Raw genomic sequence first — 8,444 nt, 5'->3', positions numbered from 1 at the left:
GGCCCAATTTCTCAGCGTCCTTTACTAGAACAAACATGTCATGCGATCGCGCAATTTAGGGTTATCATGCTGAGGGTTGTGAGGCTCTTCTCGCCAATTAAATACAGCTTGGCTGCAGCGCAGAACTCTCCTCTCCTCCCCACAACGTTACCTGGGTACGAGCGTTTCTCTTGCGAAAGGTTTATTTTTTTCCTTCGATTACAGATGAAGAAAACTGGATATACTTGGTGCCTGTGTATGTGTGTGTGTGTGTGTGTGTGTGTGTGTGTGTGTGTGTGTGTGTGTGTGTGTGTGTGTGTGTGTGTGTGTGTGTGTGTGTGTGTGAGTGGTTGAGAGAGAGAGAGAGAGAGAGAGAGAGAGAGAGAGAGAGAGAGAGAGAGAGAGTACATTGTATAAGAAGAGAGAGGAGAGAGAAGAGGAGGAGAGAGAGAGAGAGAGAGAGAGAGAGAGAGAGAGAGAGAGAGAGAGAGAGAGAGAGAGAGAGAGAGAGAGAGAGAGAGAGAGAGAGAGAGAGTTCATTTAAGGTCGATCTGTACTAATTAATTCAACAATGCCTAGGAAGGAGTCCTAAGGATTTTTTTCTGATATAATTCGCACATTTCATATTAACAGTAGAAATTTTTGATGGACCAATAACGTAACCGTTTAATCCAGGATCAGAATAAAAGCGTGCCTCTATTATCAACGAAGTAGATTTCAGAAACTTGTTTAATGGCAATGCTAGGGCGAGAATGTGTCTGCTCTTTCGGGGTCCTGCAATACGGTAATGTAAATTTTAGAAGTCAGTGTTCTGTTAGTGTGTGGCATTATGCTGTGTATGTTTCATTGCTGCCTCTGAGCGCATATGCCAGAAGTTTGCTTTGTCACGTTTTGTGAAAAATTAACAATAAGTTGATACAGTTTGATGTAATACGAAGTAATGAGGAAAATAAGAGTGAAGTAGCGTGCTCATGTGTAGTGCAGAGCCTTGCAATACGGCACATGCTGGGGGAAGGACAAACCACGTAAGGTATAACTTAGCACGGCCTCATATGGTAGACAAAAAGGAAACGTGCAGCGCCTCGCCCTCCCCGGCATAGTGGAGTGTGAGTCAGAAGGGGAGGTGGTGCTAATTAGATGTAGACATCGCACCTTCCTGTCGGATTCAGGCTGACAGCACTCTTGTAAATCTCGCGAAATATGAGCCACTCTTGATTTTGAAGAAGAGGAGAGGGAGGACTGGGGGGTCTGTACGAGGGGGCAAATTAGAAGGTGGAAAGAGAATGATAGGCGGGGAAGTGAATAAAAAGGAGTAGAGAGTGACCATAAAAGTGAAGGTTAGTCATGATAAAAGATAACTTAAGATAATGATGGAGAACGTACAATTTGTAATCATTGAGTTATTATGTGATAACGAACAATCCAACAGACTGGGCATCTTTGCACGCATACGTTAAATGTAATGTTATGAAGCAGCGGTTCCCATTTTCTTTTTTCCGGCCCTGTGCCACCTTCCAGGCCATGGCAGAGACCCCGCCCCCCCTGCTGCTTCCACCGCCAGTGATGCCATTCGCCGATAACTGCATGCATCACATTTTCATAACGTTTACACAATTAAAATGTTTGCTGATATGAATAATTATGTCAGAAAGATTATAACTGAGCGATATCACTGTAGAAGTATTATTGAGAAAAGATTACGTTACTGGCAATATGTCAGCACTTAACCATTACTAGTAATTAGTAGGATGGATGAGTCTGTATTTCAGCACAAAAGCCAGTTTGATGATATGATAATGATATGATGATATTATAAGAGTAATGCCAAGAAAGGAAAACACATTGGATCAAACATGCCCTGAGCTATGAACAAATGAACAATAGCTTTTGAACAATAAACTTCACTGTCGTCCTCTTCCTTCTTTGTTTTGTCACGCCAGCGTTGACTCTATCATTTGCAACCATGTTAGCCTGTGCCACTTAACTAGACTGTTAGTACTATTTTGCGACACAAACTCACCCTTTCTCTTTTTTACTTCCTGCTCGTCTATAAATTAACCCTCCTTATGTTACAGCACATGTACAAAAGTCCTCTTTGTGCCATTAACATAACTACGCCTCTCCCACTTGCCTAGCCCTCGTATGTACCGCCTTCTGCATTGTGTACCCTTGCCAGGGATTTCCCTCCCCTTCTGTACCCTCGTCCTTCGAAACTCTCTTCGCGGCTCTCCCTCTGCCATGAATTCGTTCCTTTCAAATTTCCTTTGCTGTATGACCCTTCCCTCCCTCTTGGACCTACTTTTCTATTCCTGCCCTCTCCCCTTCTTCTGTCTCCTTTGTACGTTTACAGTGTGTGATGATGCACTTGCTTCCCAGAGCATGTAGTTCAGTTATTGAAGATTTAAAATGTCAATTATGTGCATTCAAATGCATAGAATATTTTTGACTAGAGATCTGCTTCAATATTTTGTCAAAAGCAACGAAATGTGTTATTTATATGCAATTATTACTCGGAATGGGGTCGACATTTGCTTTACTGGCGTAAGGGTAGTTAATAAACGTAATCTTGCTGCATAGAGCCATAACAGTAAGGCAGCTTGTAAAAAAGATAAAAAATGCAACCATGAAGGGAGCATTATATTTCGTGTGAAAAGGTATTCATTGCATGGTAAGTGGACGGTGCTGCATATGGTCTACGTCTATGACGGGAGAAAATGAACTCAACAAAGGATGGGACTGTGTTAGAAGTCGAAGGTTCTTATTCATATTTTAACTGCAACATTGCGTGGATTTTTACTGGAAATCCAAGCAAGAAATCTTGCAAGAGATTATCGTCTGTAACAATAACTATGAGATTAACTTGTATGATAATCCTTGCAAGGAAATCAATGATCTCCGAAAGGCACCGAACTGGTGGTAATGAACCAGAGAGGAGCGAACATACCCTCCATCCTCCATCCCCTTTCCTCCCCCCCCACCCTACCCCTTTTCCGATGGGAGTGCCCCCCCTCCCCCATTCCAATCGCCGAAGTTGTGTCGATTGCAAGTGTGATTCCAATATTTACCCTATAAGGGCACATACTACGCCCTCAACCTCAACTTCTCTCTCTCTCTCTCTCTCTCTCACTCTATATATATATATATATGTGTGTGTGTGTGTGTGTGTGTGTATGTATGTATGTATGTATGTATGTATATATATATATATATATATATATATACATATCTATCTTTATATATCTTTATATATATATATATATATATATATATATATATATATATATATATATACATAAATACATACACATTCTCTCTGTGTATCTATCTATCTATGTATCTATGTATCTCTCTCTCTCTCTCTCTCTCTCTCTCTCTCTCTCTCTCTCTCTCTCTCTCTATATATATATATATATATATATATATATATATATATATATATATATATATATATATATATGGAGGTGAATGTGTGTGTGTGGGTGTGAGTAGTACCTCTCGCAGTGCTGACAACCTACAGCTGGTCATGATGCACCACACCCATTCCTCCCCACCACTCCCTACTACTTCATGACAGATTAATCTCAACTGCTTCCATTTTGCTTAGATTATCCTGCTTCTGTTGTCCCTGGAAAGCTCGGGGGAGAGCGGGTCGGTGGAGATGTAGGCAGAAACAGCACAACTACTGCCATCTTGAGGTCAGGAAGAACTGGTCAGTGTATCGGAGCGATTATGATCCCTCTTGTTGATAAAGGAGTTGTGTAACCCGCTTTGCGTGTGATAAAGAGTAGGAGCACGCTGGCTATTCAATTATTTATTTTGGGGTTAATAACGGCTGAGAGCAAGATGATTAAGGTGGTTGCCGTGTGATTAGGGTGGAAACTGTGTGGGATAATGATGGTATACGCTCTTAAAGGCTTGTTAGGGAAGCTATTTGTTGGTGGGTTGGAGAGGGAGGGCGGGAGGCAAGGGGAGAAGGAGCACTGGGCGAGGGGGGACGCCACCCTGAGGGAGAAGGGGAGAATGAAATGGAGAGTGTGAGGTCAGCGGAAAGAGACAAAGAGAGACGAGAAAGATGATGCCTGTAGCAGCTTAGTAGAAATGAGATGGTGGGAAAGGAAAAACAAAAATAAAGTGAAAGGTTATGAAAAAGATTTCTAATATCAAATCTACAAATATAGTGAAGCATATTGTTGAAAAAACATGGTCTGGTGACATCACATGGATGGCGGGGACAGGACAGTGGAGATGTTACCAGCTTAGGACATTTCTACATGTATTTAATCTATCTTCTGTACTGTTCAATGTAATCAGAATTTTGCGGGAAAGGTCACAGTGTATATAAATCTGCCGTCTTATAGGTCCAGGGTCACATGTCTCGCATGCAAAGGCGAACGAGGAGGTAACGAGAAAAGCAAGAACACCCTTAAAGAGACTCCTCCCAGAGCGAGCGAGCGAGAGAGCGAGAGAGAGAGAGAGAGAGAGAGAGAGAGAGAGAGAGAGAGAGAGAGAGAGAGAGAGAGAGAGAGAGAGAGAGAGAGAGAGAGAGAGAGAGAGAGAGAGAGAGAGAGAGAGAGAGAGAGAGAGAGAGAGAGGAGAGAGAGAGGGATAGAGAGAGAGACAGAGAAAGAGAGAGAGAGAGAGAGAGAGAGAGAGAGAGAGAGAGAGAGAGAGAGAGCATGGAAAGAAAGGTATGAAAAAACACAAAGGAAACAAGGGGAAGTGACACACAAACTAACCCCATCGAGCGAGACCCGAGGAGAGGCTGATCACCGCTTCGTCATTTCTGTAAGCTTGGCGGGATGTTCTGTCACCAGTAACTCCTACATCTCATTCGACTACTTGTTAAAGCAAGTAATATATTTGCGATTCTTCTTCTGCAGTAGACGAGATGAGAAAGCCCTGGAGAAAGTGGCGGTTAGAGTAAAGTTAGCCGGAGAGGAAGGCACTGTTAGAGATGAGTCAACGGAGGGGAGATTAGGAAGGCCAGATGGATGAGAGTGAGAAGATGATAGGGCCGGGGAGTGTGTGTGTGTGGGGGGGGGGGAAGGGGTTGAGGATGTGCGCTATCGGGGAGAGCACTGGGGAAGCACGAGGGGGGAGGGAGGGGGGATATGAGCCTGGGGTGAGGCTAAGGTAGGAGAAATCAATCAAGACGGTCAGTTGGGTTATACGTGAGCCTATAAACCATTAACAATAAGGTAAAAAGGAAGGAGTAATTTTGCTGGGAAAATCACCTCCTTTCTTTCTTTGTTTATCCGTCTCTCCACCTCCTTTCATGAGGTTTTATTTCTTCTTTGTTTATCTCTCTTGTCCTCCCTTCCTCGCTCCCCTCTCTCGAGTTGGTTATTTTATTTTTCCTTTGCTCCCTATTCGTCCTTCTGCAACAGTATGAACTATATCGTATAAATACACGTTGTCGACGATCTTCTCAAAATGGATGGATAAATTAGCTGTTGTTCAAAGATGTTCTGAAACATACAGTAGTCCCGAGAGTCATCTTCGCGACGTGAAGCATCCAATCAGGAGCGCCGTCCCTTTGGATGTGAATCGGCCAATCAGGGCCTCCTTCTCTTATGAGTGTAACTGAGTTCCTCGGTGACACCAGCCGTCCCCCTCCTTTTCCTCTCTTGTCTTTGAACCAGAAGACTGGCTGGGGGTGAGAATCGGGGGGAGAAGCAAAGAGGCGGGTTGGGAGACTAGTATCACAATTACTCTTGCATGTGAAATGGAGCAACCGAAAGAAACAAAAAAATCTGGCCTGAGCGAACTTTCGTGTACGCTCCCTCCCCCCCCCTCCTCTCCACCCCTGGCTGTTTAGCATTGTCTGCCTCCCCTGGAGCGCGAGTGGTATGACGCTGTCTTGATCCAGGTGTTGGTGGGTGAGGGGCGGGGAGGAGGAGATGGAAGGAGGGGGAATGGCGGGGAGGGAAGGGACATGGACGGAGGGGTGAAGCACAGCACTGTCTTCCCCCTGACGCGAATAGCTGAGCGAGCATAGCACCCTCTTGTCTCACTGAGAGGGGGACTGGTGGAGCGGTGCTGTGTTGCCCCGAGTGCATTATCCTCACGAGGGGGAGGGGAGACAAGGGGGGAAAGGGGAGTACAGGGGGAGGGAGGGACTGAGGGGAACCGGAGGTCGGGAGAAGAGGCTTGGGTACGGGTGGGGGAAAAGGAATTAGAGGAGGGTGTAAGGGCAAGAGGGGAGGAAAGAGATGGGGGCGAACCCAAGGGGGAAGGGGAGGGGACGGCGGAGACTAGAGGGTGAGGGAAAGTGACGGAAGGGAGCTCAGGGGTTGGGTGTAAAAGCCAAGCCGAGTTTATACAAGTAGAGGTGGGAGAGTCGGGGTGCGAATGTGTGGATTCGAGTAAGGCAATGTGGACGGATGGTTGTGGATTGTGTCTATAGGTGGACCAGACCGGGATGAAGAGACGGTGGGTACATGTGTATAAGGGTTGATGGGATGGAAAAGTAGTGTGGCTTAGCAATGTGTTGGCCCGTAATTGTGATGTTCCTCGAGCTTAGCTGGCTATTGCCGCGAGTATATAGGGGTCGAGTGGCATGTCACTTTACTGTGTCCGAAAAAGCGGCGAGAGAGTGGTATAGCTCTCTCTTCACCCCGCCATGAGAGGGGATGGCACTGTGTTCCCCGCACCGGATAAGTAGCATCGAGCACTATAGCATCTTCTTGCTCCGAAAGCGAAGGTTCGGAGAGTTTAGCATTCTCTTCCCCCGTCCTCTCACCCCAAGCCCGCAGGATCGAATGGTATGACTCTCTCTTCCCGCCAACACGCAGGGCCGAGTGGCGCGGCACTTTCTTGCACCGAGAGCGGCGGGAGGTTGGGTCTACATAGCACGTTCTTCCCCTGAACCCACCGGGTCGAGCTGGCGTGGCCTTCTTCCGCCCAGAACTGCGGTGGAAATGTATGTCATTTCCTTCCTAATGCCGGGAAAGATTGAGTGGGATAGCCTTGTGTTGCCCCATTAGCATGTGGTCAGTAATGGTCATACGACGTGGAGAGGGGAAAAGAGAGATCAGAATAAAGGAAAAACAAAAAACAAGAGAGTAAAGAGAAATGATATTATAGAGTGTATAAAAGGGTGAGATGCTGCAAAGGTTGAAATTAACGGAAAGTATGAGATAGTGATAAAGTCTGTAAGAGAGAGAGAGAGAGAGAGAGAGAGAGAGAGAGAGAGAGAGAGAGAGAGAGAGAGAGAGAGAGAGAGAGAGAGAGAGAGAGAGAGAGAGAGAGAGAGAGAGAGAGAGAGAGAGAGAGAGAGAGAGAGAGAGAGAGAGGCGAATGTGAATAATACCGGGGAAATGTGAAAGGAAAGAAACAAAGAAACCGAATAATTTCACACTGCAGATATAACAGACCGGGGAAATGAAGAAAATATAAAAATATTGACATGAATCACTCCGGAAACAGTAATTATCCAGAAATAACGCGTATTACGACCATTCTACACCCATGATCTCAAGATTATCGTACCTCGGACATGCCGCTGAAGCCTGTGCTAACAAAGAGTGTTCAGATATTTCCAGAATATTTTTTAGTGGCTTGGCTCATAAGTCCATTTTGTGGGAAGACTCATTTCTATATAATTCTACCGATTGAGAAAGATCCAATATCGTGAAAGAAAACGATTTAAAGATTCGGGTATCGTCAGTGAGTCGAACATAAAAAACAAAGGTTGGCAACTCATTCTGACATAATAAGGCATCATTACAACAGGTATCATTAGTGACATGATTATAGAGTTTATAAACGCTTAGCAAGAATTACTGACAGACTCGAAAAAAATATATTCTTATTATTTATCGTACCCCCCCCCCCCCGACACTGCCTACTTGAATGTTAGCCAAAATTCTTGTGTAGTATGTATGTATGTGTATATGGGTGCGTCTCTCTCTCTCTCTCTCTCTCTCTCTCTCTCTCTCTCTCTCTCTCTCTCTCTCTCTATATATATATATATATATATATATATATATATGAGTGTGTGTGTGTGTGTGTGTGTGTGTGTGTGTGTGTGTGTGTGTGTGTGTGTGTGTGTGTGTGTGTGTGTGTGTGTGTGTGTGTGTGTGTGTGTGTGTTGTGTGTGTGTGTGTGTGTGTGGTGTTTGTGTGTGTGTGTGTGTGTGTGTGTGTGTGTGTGTGTGTGTGTTAATGTGTGTGTGTGTGTGTGTGTGTGTGTGTGTGTTAATGTGTGTGTGTGTGTGTCACCCGAATGAATGGATGCGAGTGTGCGCGCACGTGAGCTTTGGCGAGCATTTGTTTATGTAAAGTAAACAAAATTTGGAATTTCCCTGCCAACGTTAGTCAACTCCGCTCTGAGTACATTGAATGCATGTATATGTTTAGAATGAGCACGGCACATCAACCCGCGTTTCATTGTTGCCGTCACGCGATACAAACTATTAAATTCGAACAGACCCCCTGTCCCTTCGCCCCCCTTCCTCGCACTCC

This window comes from Penaeus japonicus, unplaced genomic scaffold, assembly GCF_977035675.1.
Source record: "Penaeus japonicus unplaced genomic scaffold, GWHDUDI00000001_assembly GWHDUDI00000008, whole genome shotgun sequence".
In the NCBI taxonomy this organism is placed as follows: domain Eukaryota; kingdom Metazoa; phylum Arthropoda; class Malacostraca; order Decapoda; family Penaeidae; genus Penaeus; species Penaeus japonicus.
Note: the sequence above shows the minus strand (reverse complement) of the source record.